Source organism: Silene latifolia, chromosome 10 (assembly GCF_048544455.1).
Source record: "Silene latifolia isolate original U9 population chromosome 10, ASM4854445v1, whole genome shotgun sequence".
Classification (NCBI taxonomy): Eukaryota; Viridiplantae; Streptophyta; class Magnoliopsida; order Caryophyllales; family Caryophyllaceae; genus Silene; species Silene latifolia.
The window spans coordinates 122,253,336-122,270,345 of record NC_133535.1 but is presented as its reverse complement, the minus strand read 5'-3'; the positions used below and the strand labels follow the sequence as shown (position 1 = coordinate 122,270,345).

At 37.5% G+C, this 17,010-nt stretch overlaps 1 long non-coding RNA gene across 1 annotated transcript; it reads right to left on the bottom strand.

Moving 5' to 3' along the window:
• Positions 1-7,782: 7,782 nt before the first annotated feature.
• Positions 7,783-9,812, bottom strand: LOC141609154 (uncharacterized). The gene is made up of 3 exons (XR_012527253.1): positions 9,674-9,812; positions 9,467-9,576; positions 7,783-7,965 (listed from the first exon to the last, which is right to left on the bottom strand). It is a non-coding gene; the product is annotated as an uncharacterized LOC141609154 (long non-coding RNA).
• Between the last annotated feature and the right edge of the window lie 7,198 nt (positions 9,813-17,010).

Here is a 17,010-nt window from a genome sequence, read left to right as displayed (position 1 = left end):
TTTAAAACTTTCCTAAACCAATCACAAACATTTCCAACATTCCCAAGAGGAGGGTGCCAAAACCTGCAATGCTAACGAACTAATTTACATGCCATAGCTAATGATAAGAAAATATAATGATACAACCCAAAGAAAAAGAGGGAGACATATGTCCCTTCAAAATATATACAAAACCAAAAGTCTAAAGGTTTACTATAAAAATAGCCAAAACTAGGTCCAAGGTTCCTTTTTGCTCACTAGCTCGTCTGTGTACCCCAACTAAGCATCAAGTACCTGTCAATCGCATTTTATACAAACACGAAAGCCACAATTCAGTGGGGAGTAACTTCGAGTCCTCCCAGCCACGAAACGTCATATTTAATGTAACATGTAGTGTAACATGTAAACAACATGATAATTAATCTAATTTCCAAGTATTCTAACATATGAATACTAAACTGACCAATTTAAACTATCATGTGAAACATATAACAAGTAGTAATCCAAACTTTATCAATCAGAATCGCTTACATCTCACCTATTACAGTTCATAAAGTCACCATACAAGAAAGGGCAATATATCAAAGACAGGCATAAGTTCTTAGCACCGTCAATAGTCACTCAGAACTCGAGTCTATACCACGAGGTAGGGAAGGTAATCGAACCGGTATCTTGGCTCGGCGGTTAATATTAATAAAACATGGCCAAGACACAACACAACCCTAGCCTAAAATCTGCGCAGACCTAGACATGCGGATACACACCACCGCACCCAAGACCCACAATTTTTCTAAAACAAAGTGAGTACCCTAAGGAGTCCACCAAAGGGTTGGCTAGTACTTAAGCTGACCACTTACTATCAAAATAAGTAACGAGGTCATGCCCCAACTTGGATATAAATCCACTAGTCAGGAACACAAAGGCTATTAAGCAGTGAACATATACTCGTCAGAGACTATAAAGACCTATCTATGACAAACACAACAACCTGCAAGAAGTATTCAATACCAATTCTAGCAATATTAACAATATTAAAGGCTTCAGGGAATCTAGGGCCATTTCTACAATATAAGAAACTATTAAATTCAACCAACCATACATGTGAACTTTAAAACTTGATAAATGGCCTAAAACAAGAAAAAGGCCGATTATCCAATTCATATAAAATTTCATCCAACCGAATTTTTACCCGCAACCCCAGCCCTGCGACAGGTACGGGTTAAATTGCGGCTGACCAATCACACAATTGACTGACATCGAATCATTCAAAGGGACCAAGGCTCAGTTTTCGGCACAATCATCAAAACATTGCAATTAATGCTATAAAATTCATTTTGAGCCTATTCTTTACAATTTCATTTTCTAACCTATACTAACATGTGCAACTACCAATATAAACATAATTTTTACCTTTAACATAATTTTTACTACTAATATGATTTAATTCAAAAGTGTACTCATACTAACTATGACATTAATAAACCCGAAATGACAAATATTGCATGGAAAACCGCGAAACATGCAACGGACCAACCCGGGCCAGCCGTGGGCCTGCCGGGCCTGCTGCCGCCACCCCTACACCTCCATTTTTCCGTTTTTGTTCATTTAAACTCCGTTTTAAACATTACTTAATCGTTCCTAAACTAATATGCTAACTTAAACTAACAAAAGACAAGCATTAGACATGCATGCATCCAATTTTATCATGTGAAAATTACTACTCAAACAAAAATCACAAAACATACAAAAACAACAAAGAATGTGACGATTATTCGTCGAGTAACTCGAAATATGTTACCTTAAGCTAGAAAATGAGCAATTAGCACCTTAAAAACCAAACCCTAACAAGCAACTATCCGCTATCTTCGACAATATACGAGTCCCCAAACTCGTCTTCCAATTCTTCACCTAAATAAACAATAAAAACACAATAATAAGTATAAATACCGAAATTTGCCAAAATTCGTCTTAAAACAACTTCAAGAAAACTGAAATTAAAATATACCAGGTTGTAGATCTCGACGAGAGGATTCCGAAAATATAAATTATGTGAAAAACCGACTAGAAATGAGGAAGTTATGATGAATTTTGGCTTAAAAGCTTAAGTTTTATAAAAATGGTGTTTTTGGAACATGAAGGAAGGTGATAGAGGAAAAGAAAAATCAGAAAAAAGGGAAAGGGGAAGGGGGTGACGCGGGTTAGGGGAGAAAGAGAGGAAAGGTGCGGGTTTAGTCGGGATTTTACGAGTCGGTTTTGGCTCGTTTCGATAATAATTAAAACCGTTTGTCAAACGCAAATTCCGACAAGACCAAAGTTCTTAAACACGAGATTACAAGAAAATTGAATACTCATACGACCCATTTCCAAAATCGTTTACCCAATTTTCAAAAGAATTGTCATTTTCCCCCCGATATGCCCTTATTTCGAAATAAAAAGTTTTTACACGGTTTAAACTATTTTTAAACATTTCGAAACTATCAAAATAAATAATTTTCTTCAAAATATAATAAAATTATATTTCTTTGAATTATTTTTACTTTAAATACATTAATATCAAATTTTACTCGTTTAATTAATTATTTCCGAAATATATTAACGGCCCGAAATTACGGGGCGTTACAATCACCCCTCCTTTTAAAAAGTTTCGTCCTCGAAACTTAGAAGGAGAAATTATAGTATACAATATCTTAATAATATAATCATAAGAAAAATATAGGTATCTTTTCAATGAAACGGTGATACTCTCGTTGATCAGACAAGAACATCCACATTCATATCAAGATATAAAAATATTTCTACACCAATAAATGAGAAAACCCATTATTGGGACGTCACCAACAACGAGATTTAACATTCATTTAATGTTAAAAACCATTAAAAATCATAAAAGCATTTTCAAACTTTGAGTTTAAAATTCTATAATAAGAATGATATCTTACTAATTATGATTAAATACGGCTTAGTAACGCGGAAAAAGAGTAAGAAAAGGAATACCTTACGAGAATAGTTCAGGATATTTAGCTAACATAGAAGCTTCAGTCTCCCAAGTCTCTTCTTCGACATTTCCACAACGCCAAAGAACACGGACTAGAGGTACAACTTTGCTCCTAAGTTGCTTGTTGGCTTTTTCAAGAATCCGAATTGGCCTTTCTTCAACCACCAAGTTAGGCTCCAATTCAAGAATCTCTTCTTGGATGATATGGCTAGGGTCACTAATGTACTTCCTCAATTGAGAAACATGGAAGATATTGTGAACCTTGCTCAGATTTGGGGGCAATTCTAAACGATAAGCAACTGGACCAATCTTTTCAATCACCAGGAAAGGTCCAATATATTTAGGGCTCAGCTTCCCTTTAACGCCAAACCGTTTCACCCCTTTCATAGGTGACACTTTAAGGAATACTAGATCATCAACCTCAAAGGAAAGTGGTCGACGACGGACATCAGCATATGATTTTTGACGGTCCTGAGCGGCCTTCATCCGCTCCCGAATGATCTTAACTTGTTCAATGGACTCGGTCACCAAATCAGGTCCTAACATTGGAACATTTTGGGTTTGATCCCAACAGACTGGAGTACGGCATTTTCTACCGTACAGAGCTTCATATGGTGCCATTTTAATGGAGGCTTGATAGCTGTTGTTGTAAGAGAACTCAACCAGAGGTAAACATTTCTCCCAAGAAGTTTGGAAATCTAAGGCACAGGCACGAAGAAGATCCTCTAAAGTTTGAATTGTTCTCTCAGTTTGACCGTCAGTGGCGGCGTGAAAAGCAGTGCTCATTAATAGTTTACTACCCAAGGCCTCTTGTAATGCAGTCCAGAAACGAGAACAAAATCGAGGATCTCGATCTGAAACTATATCTTTAGGAACCCCATGATAGCGCACTATCTCATCCACATAGACACGAGCTAGAACTTCTAAACTCCAGGTCTCTTTGATAGGAATAAACCGAGCACACTTAGTCAATCGGTCCACAACCACCCAAATAGCATTCTTCCCAGTGGAAGTCCTGGGTAAAGCCATCACAAAATCCATGGAAATAGACTCCCATTTCCAAAGAGGAACATCCAAGGGTTGAAGCAAACCCCCGGGCTTTTGATGCTCTATCTTTACTTTCTGACAGGTGAGGCATTTACTGACATACTCCATAATTTCAATCTTCATCCTAGGCCACCAGAATTGCAATCTCAAATCTTTGTACATTTTGGTACCTCCCGGATGAATGGAGTAAGGAGAGAGGTGTGCTTCATCAAGAATTCTTTTTCTCAAATCGGCTGCACTCGGAACATAGATTCTACCATGATAACGAAGATACCCATCATCATCAATCTTACAATCCTTAGCTTGCCCAAGTTGAATTTTAGCTCGAGTGGATTTGAAAGTAGGATCATCAGGAAGGCAAGCACGGATCTCACGGTGGAAGTCAGGTTCAGCTGACATGGCATCAAGATGATGAGAGCCCCTTTTTACAAGGCTTATTCCTAATTTTTGAAGTTCTAAAGCAAGTTCAGGAGGTAAGTCCCGAAAAGAATTCAAAGAATGACACGATTTTCTGCTAAGAGCATCAGCCACCACATTAGCTTTTCCTTCATGATAAATTAGATTGGCATCATAGTCATTCACCAATTCCAACCATCTTCTTTGTCTCATGTTCAGCTCTTTTTGGGTAAAGAGATATTTCAGGCTTTTGTGGTCGGTGTAGATGTTGCAATGGACTCCAATGAGGTAGTGTCTCCAAATCTTTAAAGCATGCACCACCGCAGCTAATTCAAGATCATGAGTCGGGTAGTTAACTTCATGAACTCTAAGCTGTCGAAGGGCATACGCAATAACTTTCCCTTTTTGCATCAAGACACAACCTATACCATGCTTAGAAGCATCACAGTAAACATCAAAGTCCACTCCTTCTTCAGGTAAGGTCAACACCGGAGCGGTAGTCAACCTCTTTTTCAATTCCTGGAAGGCATTTTCACACTCCTCAGACCACACAAACTTAGACTCTTTCTTCAACAACTGAGTCATTGGCCTAGCAATCTTTGAAAAATCCTTTACAAACCGCCGATAGTAACCCGCCAAGCCAAAGAAACTACGGATTTCAGAAACATTGGTCGGACTTTTCCAATCAACAACGGCTTCAATTTTGGCAGGACCTACCATAACGCCCTCTTTTGAAATGACGTGGCCAAGGAAGGTCACTTTAGGTAACCAGAATTCACATTTAGAGAATTTAGCATACCATTTTTCACGGCGCAGAATCTCTAAAATAACACGAAGGTGTTTAGCATGTTCTTCTTCAGATTTAGAATAGATCAAGATGTCATCAATGAACACCACAACACATTTGTCAAGGTGTTCTCTGAAAGTACGGTTCATCTGATCCATGAATACTGTTGGAGCATTGGTCAAACCGAATGGCATCACCGTAAACTCGAAATGACCATATCTCGTACTGAAGGCGGTTTTAGGAATATCAGCTTCTCGGACTGGAATTTGATGATAGCCCGAACGAAGATCAATTTTAGAAAAACTAGAAGCACCACGGAGTTGGTCGAAAAGATCATCAATTCTAGGAAGAGGATATTTATTCTTGATAGTAACCCGGTTAAGTTCACGATAATCTATGCATAATCGCATAGATCCATCCTTCTTTCTTACAAAGAGAACAGGAGCACCCCAAGGTGAAGAGCTAGGTCGGATAAAACCTTTGACAATCAAATCATCCAGCTGAGTTTTCAGCTCTTTCATTTCAGACGGTGCCAGCCTATAAGGAGCTTTAGCAATAGGGCCGGTACCAGGAATAAGATCAATAGCAAATTCAACTTCCCTTTCAGGAGGAATTCCCGGTAGCTCATCAGGAAAAACTTCGGGAAATTCACATACTACAGGAATGTTCTCTTTAGGAGGTAGAGAGGAAGAATCAGAAGGAGTCACCATACACAAGAAGGCTTGATGACCCTTTTTCATCGCATTGACAAACTTCATAGCAGAAATTAATTTAGTACCGGTTTGTCTTTGAACCATTTGATAAGACACACGGTGACCTGAAGGGCTTGTAAGAATTATTTTCTGATCTCGACATTCAAATCGAGCATGATAAGTATGTAACCAATCCATGCCCAAAATGACATCAAATTCTTCAAGCGGAAATTGGAAAAGATTTGCTGGAAATATAGATCCCACAATAGAAATAGGGACCTCCGGATAGATTTTAAAACAGGAAAAGACATCACCAGAGGGTAAGGATATAGATGTGCTTTCTTCTTGTGATGATTCAAATGATAACTTAGCGGAGAGTTTTATTGAAATAAAAGATAAAGAGGCACCCGTATCAAATAGTGCCAAACAAGGAACATCAAAAATAGAAAATGTACCGGTAATGATATCAGGGTGTGCCTCAGCTTCTGCTCGGCTCATGACAAAGATCCGACCCTTCGGCCTCACTGGCCTCACTGGAGTAGTAGGAGCCGTCACCTTCCTCTCCGGGCAAACATTGGCCTTGTGGCCCGGTTTGTTACATGAAAAGCATATGATAGGATCAACAAAGCATTTACCAGGATGTGCTGGTTTCTTGCAGTTATAGCACACTCGGTCTTTAGTACCTTTATTGTCATTAAAAGCTGAAGATTGACCACCCCGGTTAACTTGAACATTAGAAACAAATCTCCTCTTGTTTGGGTCAGAGGGAGAAGAGATGAACCTAGGTGAAGGAGTAAAGGGCCTAGAAGATGGATATAAAGGCCTCTTGCCAAGATTAGAACTGGTTGCACGAGCTTCATTTTCAATGTCTTTTAGGGAATTTTCAACCCACAAAGCATCATTGTAAATTGAAACAAAGCTAGTGGAGTCTCGGCGGACCATACTTTTGATCTTAGGAGAGAGCTTTTTAAGATAAAAGAAGGCTTTTTCATTGTCATCCTTCACCAATCTAGTTGCATAATGAGCCAACTCATTGAATTTATCGGTGAAGGTCTGAACTGGAAGGCTTCCTTGCTTTAACTCCATGAATCCCTTCAACTTCTGCTGTTTCAGTTCTTGCGGATAGAATCAGGCCTCCACTAACTCCTTGAAACGTACCCAGTCAAATCCCGGTTCAGCTGAAACGGTAGGCCCAGTCATGGACCACCATCGATCTGCTTCTCGTACTAGGAAGTGAGAGGCTAGCTTCACTTTATGTTCCTCCTTAACATCATACAGTGTAAAGCTTTTCTCCAACTCCCGAAACCACCCTGTAAGAGCAACTGGATCAATCTCTCCACCATAAGTGGGAGTGTTGATTCGGGTTAACTGATTAGCCACCCAAGTATAGGTGCCTGGAGTACCCTAAGCAGGCGGAGGAGGAAGAGGAGCTTGTTGATTCTGTTGGTTTTGTTGGTTTTGGAGAATTTGAGTAAGAACTAGTAAGATAGCATCATCAATGTCTCTTCTTGGCGGAGCCATCTTACAAAAGAGAAAATCAATTAGTACCTATCAATTAGCAATCACAAACAGACTACCGCATAAAATCCTAAATCTACCCATCCTACCCATCTCTCAAGTTTATTATTTAAAGGTCAAGTAATTTTAAGTGGGGTGCACAAACGTGCGTTGGGAGCAACAAGCTCTGATACCAACTGTGACACCCATAGAAATTAGCGATAAATAAACGCGTAAATTCTACAGAAAAACTGACAGGATATGTTTGTAATTGGTTCAACTAGACAAAACCTGTAATTTTTAAAACTTTCCTAAACCAATCACAAACATTTCCAACATTCCCAAGAGGAGGGTGCCAAAACCTGCAATGCTAACGAACTAATTTACATGCCATAGCTAATGATAAGAAAATATAATGATACAACCCAAAGAAAAAGAGGGAGACATATGTCCCTTCAAAATATATACAAAACCAAAAGTCTAAAGGTTTACTATAAAAATAGCCAAAACTAGGTCCAAGGTTCCTTTTTGCTCACTAGCTCGTCTGTGTACCCCAACTAAGCATCAAGTACCTGTCAATCGCATTTTATACAAACACGAAAGCCACAATTCAGTGGGGAGTAACTTCGAGTCCTCCCGACCACGAAACGTCATATTTAATGTAACATGTAGTGTAACATGTAAACAACATGATAATTAATCTAATTTCCAAGTATTCTAACATATGAATACTAAATCGACCAATTTAAACTATCATGTGAAACATATAACAAGTAGTAATCCAAACTTTATCAATCAGAATCGGCTTACATCTCACCTATTACGAGTTCATAAAGTCACCATACAAGAAAGGGCAATATATCAAAGACAGGCATAAGTTCTTAGCACCGTCAATAGTCACTCTGTAACTCGAGTCTATACCACGAGGTAGGGAAGGTAATCGAACCGGTATCTTGGCTCAGCGGTTAATATTAATAAAACATGGCCAAGACACAACACAACCCTAGCCTAAAATCTGCGCAGACCTAGACATGCGGATACACACCACCGCACCCAAGACCCACAATTTTTCTAAAACAAAGTGAGTACCCTAAGGAGTCCACCAAAGGGTTGGCTAGTACTTAAGCTGACCACTTACTATCAAAATAAGTAACGAGGTCATGCCCCAACTTGGATATAAATCCACTAGTCAGGAACACAAAGGCTATTAAGCAGTGAACATATACTCGTCAGAGACTATAAAGACCTATCTATGACAAACACAACAACCTGCAAGAAGTATTCAATACCAATTCTAGCAATATTAACAATATTAAAGGCTTCAGGGAATCTAGGGCCATTTCTACAATATAAGAAACTATTAAATTCAACCAACCATACATGTGAACTTTAAAACTTGATAAATGGCCTAAAACAAGAAAAAGGCCGATTATCCAATTCATATAAAATTTCATCCAACCGAATTTTTACCCGCAACCCTGACCTGCGGCGACAGTACGGGTTAAATTGCGGTGACCAATCACACAATTGATCGACATCGAATCATCAAAGGGACCAAGGCTCGGCCAAGCACAATCATCAAAACATTGCAATTAATGCTATAAAATTCATTTTGAGCCTATTATTTACAATTTCATTTTCTCACCTATACTAACATGTGCAACTACCAATATAAACATAATTTTTACCTTTAACATAATTTTTACTACTAATATGATTTAATTCAAAAGTGTACTCATACTAACTATGACATTAATAAACCCGAAATGACAAATATTGCATGGAAAACCGCGAAACATGCAACGGACCAACCCGGGCCAGCCGTGGGCTGCGAACTCTCGCCGCCACCCCTACACCTCCATTTTTCCGTTTTTGTTCATTTAAACTCCGTTTTAAACATTACTTAATCGTTCCTAAACTAATATGCTAACTTAAACTAACAAAAGACAAGCATTAGACATGCATGCATCCAATTTTATCATGTGAAAATTACTACTCAAACAAAAATCACAAAACATACAAAAACAACAAAGAATGTGACGATTATTCGTCGAGTAACTCGAAATATGTTACCTTAAGCTAGAAAATGAGCAATTAGCACCTTAAAAACCAAACCCTAACAAGCAACTATCCGCTATCTTCGACAATATACGAGTCCCCAAACTCGTCTTCCAATTCTTCACCTAAATAAACAATAAAAACACAATAATAAGTATAAATACCGAAATTTGCCAAAATTCGTCTTAAAACAACTTCAAGAAAACTGAAATTAAAATATACCAGGTTGTAGATCTCGACGAGAGGATTCCGGAAATATAAATTATGTGAAAAACCGACTAGAAATGAGGAAGTTATGATGAATTTTGGCTTAAAAGCTTAAGTTTTATAAAAATGGTGTTTTTGGAACATGAAGGAAGGTGATAGAGGAAAAGAAAAATCAGAAAAAAGGGAAAGGGGAAGGGGTGCGCGGGTAGGGGGGAGAAAGAGAGGAAAGGTGCGGGTTTAGTCGGGATTTTACGAGTCGGTTTTGGCTCGTTTCGATAATAATTAAAACCGTTTGTCAAACGCAAATTCCGACAAGACCAAAGTTCTTAAACACGAGATTACAAGAAAATTGAATACTCATACGACCCATTTCCAAAATCGTTTACCCAATTTTCAAAAGAATTGTCATTTTCCCCCCGATATGCCCTTATTTCGAAATAAAAAGTTTTTACACGGTTTAAACTATTTTTAAACATTTCGAAACTATCAAAATAAATACTTTTCTTCAAAATATAATAAAATTATATTTCTTTGAATTATTTTTACTTTAAATACATTAATATCAAATTTTACTCGTTTAATTAATTATTTCCGAAATATATTAACGGTCCGAAATTACGGGGCGTTACAAGACCGGCATCTTTTCTGAGAGGAGTGATTCCCTACCCAACATTTAGCATTGTTATTTACTATTTTACCCTTGCTTAACCTAATGAATCCCTACTATAAATACCCCATTTGTAATAATCAAAGAAAACCAAGCTCTATTAGCTAGAAACAAATCCTCTTAGATTAGATTAGGAGTAGATTAGAATAGATTACTCTTTAACATTTCCACTAATTACACATTAATCTTTCCTTAATTATTGTTCAAGTTTATTATTCAAGTTTATTATTGGGTAATTGAAGATTATTGGGTTATTATTGGAGAATTGACAACTCTTCATCAATCAATCAAGTTCTCTTCTTTTATTCTTTGCTTTATTATTTGGAATCATCTCAAGTTTGGTATAATTCTTTTACCCTTTACTCTTTATTGTTTATTTCCTCATTCTCTTATCATGTTTACACTTGTTGTGATGATTGACACCATTAATGATATGTTTACCATGATAATAAGTGAGTAGTCTCTTAACTAGGATTAATGGGTAATTAGGGGAAACCAACATGGAATTAATCATGCTTAATTTAATATGTTTTCATAATTAGTTTGCTTGCTTGTTGTGATGTCAACCTATGCACATGTTATGTTTGATGAAATGCTAAGCCTATGAATCCTTGCATTTCTACCATCTCTTATCTACTCAACTTGACTTGTAAGATATAAACCAACTCGAGTCTTGTTAGACCATGCATAGAAGTTGAATAGGAGGAAATTAAGTCGACTTGTAGGTGTTGTACAATCTAATCGATTCGGCTCCTGGACCCAACTCTTCCTATGAACCGTAAGACATAAACCAACTCGGTTCCTCCACAACATTAATTGCTTGCAACTTTGTAAACATGTTTGTATGATCAACACCATGAATCCCCTATGACCCCATGATATCCTAGTACTTTTAGCCAATTGTTTACATCTCTTAGTTTATTGTTTCCTTTACTTCATTACTTTCATTAGTTTAGAACACAACTACAAACCCCATCAATTGTGACACTAGCATAAATTGAGATAGATAGACTTAGAACTCAAAGCACACCGTCCCATGGATCGACCTCGACTTAACCACTAACTAGTTATTTGTTGAGAATTATAAATGTGTTTGATTGGATGTGTGACGACCAACTCTCATCTACATCAAAATGGCGCCGTTGCCGGGGATGGTGCTATGTGATTAAGTTCTTACTTGTTTGTCTATTTTGATTTTTCTTTCACCTTGAGGGACTTGTTCCTCAAGGATTGTTCTTACCGTTTTTGTGTAGTTTCCATGCTTGTAGTTGTTTCCTTGTCTTAGCTATGATGGCTCAAGACTTGACATATAGATTATGTGGTGGATCTTTTGAGTATGAGGAGTTTGAGGAGCAAGTCAACACAAACCTACCTTACTATTCATACAATGAAAATCCTAGCTATTACCCCAAATTTTCCCACCAAAATCACCACATCCATTATCCACAACAACCACCCACCCAATACTCACTTTACAATCAATTCTAAATACCACAATATGAGCACTCTCACACATACCCACAATAAGAAGATGAACCCATTCAAAATGTGATTCTCCAAATGATGGGAGATCATCAAAACTTCTTCAAACAAATGCTAGAGGAAAGCCAAAAGAGGGAATGTTTTTCAAGGCATTGTTACCCAAGGTGAGGAATTGGAGATTCAAATTGCCCAAATGAAAGAATCCCAAACAAACACTCCCCACCAATCCTTGAGCATTGAACATGAGTGTGAATTTGAGGCAATGACCTTTGATGAAGAAGATGTGAAGTGGGAAGAGCCAATCTCCTTAAGCTCTTGTGAGTATGAAAGTGTGGCATTTGATGAGGAAGACATGAAGTTGAATAAGCCAAATACTCTTAGCCTTTGTGAGTATGAGGGTGTGACTTTTGATGTGAACATTGAGCTGGTGGAGGAAGAATTAATGAAGAAGAATGAAGCCCCCATTTATGATTCTTATGGAGATAGCGATGATGACAAGCCTATGGAAGAAGCTTATGCGGAATATGTGTCTTGCACTGAAGAAGAGGAATGGAGTTGTGACATTGCCCCACTTGAGGAGCCTATCCTTGAGAAGTTTGAGGTATGCTTCCATGAACAAGATGAATTCCTCTTTCCTATTGACCATGAAGACCTATTCGCACCCACCATGGAACCTATGATTGTTGGAGATGATATGGTGGACCTTCTCCAAAAAGTCAAATTATCAAATAAAGGGTACTTGGTAGAAAAGCTCAAGAACAAACTTGCAAATGAACGTGCTTGTGGAGATTTGGCACCCACAATCTCAACTCTTAAGGTATCCGATCATCAATGTTATGAGAATTCTCCTTCTACCTTGGAAAGATTGAATAATCAAAGTGCTATCATCATCACAAAAATTGAAGGAGAAGGTGGTGAGTGGAAGTCTCCGGACGAATATGAACCATACTTCATACCTTATGTTGACAAGAATCATGGGCTTGCCGGTTTGAAGCATTACAAAGACTCAAGTGACAAGGGCAAGGTGAAAGAGAGAATAAGTGATAAGCTTCCTTGGCCAAGCTTTATTTTGAATTGGAACAAACCTTATTCATGCTTATTTGAGGATTGTGCTCAAGCATTTGACCGGTTATTGAGAGCATTAAGCAACATGGACAACATTAATAACCATGGCAACAAGGAATGAGTTTGGTGGAGTCCTCCCTCAAACCACCATTTGTAAGATATCCTTTCCTTTGACTTTGCATTACATTTACACTTGCATTTAGTTATATACATATACTTTTAGCTTGCATTTGTATTATATTTCATATTGCATTTACATTAGTTAGTTCATATAGTATAGTTGCATTGTAATATATCTCAGATGATTCATGTAGATAGTTGCATATAGACTAGAATCCATGCATAGTCACTAATGACCAATCCTATTCTCTTCTACACTAGAAATAGTGTTTAAATCGGTTTGGGGAGGTTTGATCATAGGTGACTTAAGCATTTATCATGCATCATATAATATAGTTTAGATTGCATTCATTTGTTATATATGTCATATAGAATTGCATTTAGTTAGAGCATGCATGCATTCATATCATTGCATTTATTCAAAAATCCAAAAACATGTATTTCCTTTTTATTCCTACTCCTTCGTGTACATTGAGGACAATGTCCAAAATAAAGTGGGGGATGGGAATTTATATTCCAAAAATGCATAAAAATTGAAAAATTTCGAAAAATCACAAAAATATGTCTTTTAATTTCATAAAAACAAAACCCAAAAAAATTAAAAACATTGAAAAACTCAAAAACATGTTCATTTCCTTTGTAGTGTAGTCTTGTACATATTGTATATATTGTGTTTGTCCATCCTTTCTCACATTGATTGACTACACCACATCCGAGACATGAGGATATAGAAGACCGCATGGTAAGATCTTTCCAATCTCCTTTTTCCTCTCTATGTTAATGACTATGTGGCTTTATTTTGATTTATGCGATATAAACAATGTGAATTTAGGAATTGCATTTAGATTATATGGCATACTAGTTGGTAGAATCATATGCATTAGGATGTATATATGTTAGTTGCTTCATGGCATATAGTTGCATGTTAGAAAAATTTTGTGAAACCGTCTACTTGGGAAGCTTGACAAGTGCATATAGGCCCTAGTAGATGCCTTTTCTTCTTAAGACTTTGCTTGTTAGAATACTTGTAAAACACCCTAGGATGTGTCATGCTAGTATCCTTTGACCCATGGATTAAGGCCTAGTCAAGAGTACCTTGTGGTGTGATAACTCCTTGGCTACCGTTTATTCCAAGGTGACCCTTGAAACCATGCAACCATCATTCGTCCATGTTCTACCATACATTTTGTCATCAAAGGGAATGGGCACAAAAAATTGTTCAAATTTGAGTTCAAGAAAAGAAAAGAAAAGAAAAGGTTTGCAAATGCATCAAAAGAAAAGAGGAGTAACAAAAATGAAAACTTCTATGCTTCAAATATAAGGCACCATCGTTACTAATTGGGGTGACTTTGAAAATGTTCAAAAGAAATGCAAAAAAAGTTGAAAGTTGTCAAGTGTTGAAATGCCAAACATCAAAAGAAATGGCAAAAAGAAAGTGTTCTCAAATGTTATATGCCACAAGAAATTGGGGGGAAAAACAAACAACAAAAGCAAACTCCCAAATGAAACTCAAATACTATCGATCCCTTTATCCATCGTATATCCATTTTTGTGCATGGTAGAGAGGGGACGACCCTTCTTCTTGTCTAGGCAAGAAGGGAAGTTCCGTGATCCTCCAGTGTTTCTAACACCATAGGGAGCCTATTCTTGATAAAAGCATTTAACGATTGAGGACAAAGGTACCCTAGCTTGACACAACTTGGAGGTGATTTATTGGTATCCTTCTAGGCTTAGTAGTTTGAAGAAACCGTATCTATGATGGAATGTGTACCCTTGAATTGCTTCCCCTTTAGATAATTTCCTCCACTTAGATGAGGAAAGTGGCTATTCTTTTGTAGATGCATCCATTACTTGTTTTGTGTGCTTTAATGCTTGGATGTGTCGCCATTTTGTCAAGACCCACCTTGCCTTGCAAGAAGGCATCCTACCTCATGGTTGTATTGTTGTGAGTTAAAGGGGTGGAGTGAGACCCGCTAATTGTCTCACAGTTAAAGGGGCGGAGTGAGACCCGCTAATTATCTCACATCGGCTATATTAGTATGTTAGTTTGAATAAGGGTCCTAGTTTTTGTCACCTCTTTAATCGGGACGAGTAAAGGTTCGGTTTGGGGATATTTGATATGACTCATATTTGCGCACATTTAGTCCCCTAATTGAGCCTATTTTTCATACTATTATAACATTCCATAGCCATTTTATCCGTCAAATGCTTTCTATTTTGCTTTCCTAGTGCATTTCGTATGTTTTGTAGGAAAGAAGATAATAAGGCGGAAATTCCCGTCTTTCTTGCATATTTGGAAGCTTATTTATGATATTAGATGGACTAGTATAAAGAGGAGGCAAGAATGATGACTAAGGATGTAGGAATAAAGAGTATATAGAAGGATCATAGGGTTAAAAAGCAAGGATGACGAGAAGGAAGTCAATGCAAGAATAAATTGCTCGGAACCAAACCTAGGGTTGCTCCTTTGGCTCTGAAATTATACTAGATGGAACGGCGTCGAAAAAACAAGTGATGTAGGCTTTTGAATCACTCCAATAGGAGTCTGGATGAGAAAATGACGTCCGTTTTACAATCTGAGCTCAAACAAAGAAGCTGTCCGCCAATCCGCTCGTCCCGAGACTGAAGGCGCTCGTCCCCTGAGACAATCCGCTCGTCCCCCCTCCAAATCCACTCGTCTTCCATTCCTATTATCCGAGCGTCCCATGCTCAAGACGCTCGTCTTGAAGCCTTGTAATCCGCTCGTCCCGAGACCAATCCGCTCGGATTCCTTTCCAGTGCAACCGACTTCTTCTTTCTCCATGAAAGATGCGCATATTTTTCAAAGACTAGCTAAAAGGAGACCGGCATCTTTTCTGAGAGGAGCGATTCCCTACCCAACATTTAGCATTGTTATTTACTATTTTACCCTTGCTTAACCTAATGAATCCCTACTATAAATACCCCATTTGTAATAATCAAAGAAAACCAAGCTCTCTTAGCTAGAAACAAATCCTCTTAGATTAGATTAGGAGTAGATTAGAATAGATTACTCTTTAATCTTTCCACAAATTACACATTAATCTTTCCTTAATTATTGTTCAAGTTTATTATTCAAGTTTATTATTGGGTAATTGAAGATTATTGGGTTATTATTGGAGAATTGACAACTCTTCATCAATCAATCAAGTTCTCTTCTTTTATTCTTTGCTTTATTATTTGGAGTCATCTCAAGTTTGGTATAATTCTTTTACCCTTTACTCTTTATTGTTTATTTCCTCATTCTCTTATCATGTTTACACTTGTTGTGATGATTGACACCATTAATGACATGTTTACCATGATAATAAGTGAGTAGTCTCTTAACTAGGATTAATGGGTAATTAGGGGAAACCAACATGGGATTAATCATGCTTAATTTAATATGTTTTCATAATTAGTTTGCTTGCTTGTTGTGATGTCAACCTATACACATGTTATGTTTGATGAAATGCTAAGCCTATGAATCCTTGCATTTCTACCATCTCTTATCTACTCAACTTGACTTGTAAGATATAAACCAACTCGAGTCTTATTAGACCATGCATAGAAGTTGAATAGGAGGAAATTAAGTCGACTTGTAGGTGTTGTACAATCTAATCGATTCGGCTCCGGGACCCAACTCTTCCTATGAACCGTAAGACATAAACCAACTCGGTTCCTCCACAACATTAATTGCTTGCAACTTTGTAAACATGTTTGTATGATCAACACCATGAATCCCCTATGACCCCATGATATCCTAGTACTTTTAGCCAATTATTTACATCTCTTAGTTTATTGTTTGCTTTACTTCATTACTTTCATTAGCTTAGAACACAGTTACACAACTACAAACCCCATCAATTGTGACACTAGCATAAATTGAGATAGATAGACTTAGAACCCAAAGCACACCGTCCCATGGATCGACCTCGACTTAACCACTAACTAGTTGTTTGTTGAGAATTATAAATGTGTTTGATTGGATGTGTGACGACCAACTCTTGTCCATCAAGTC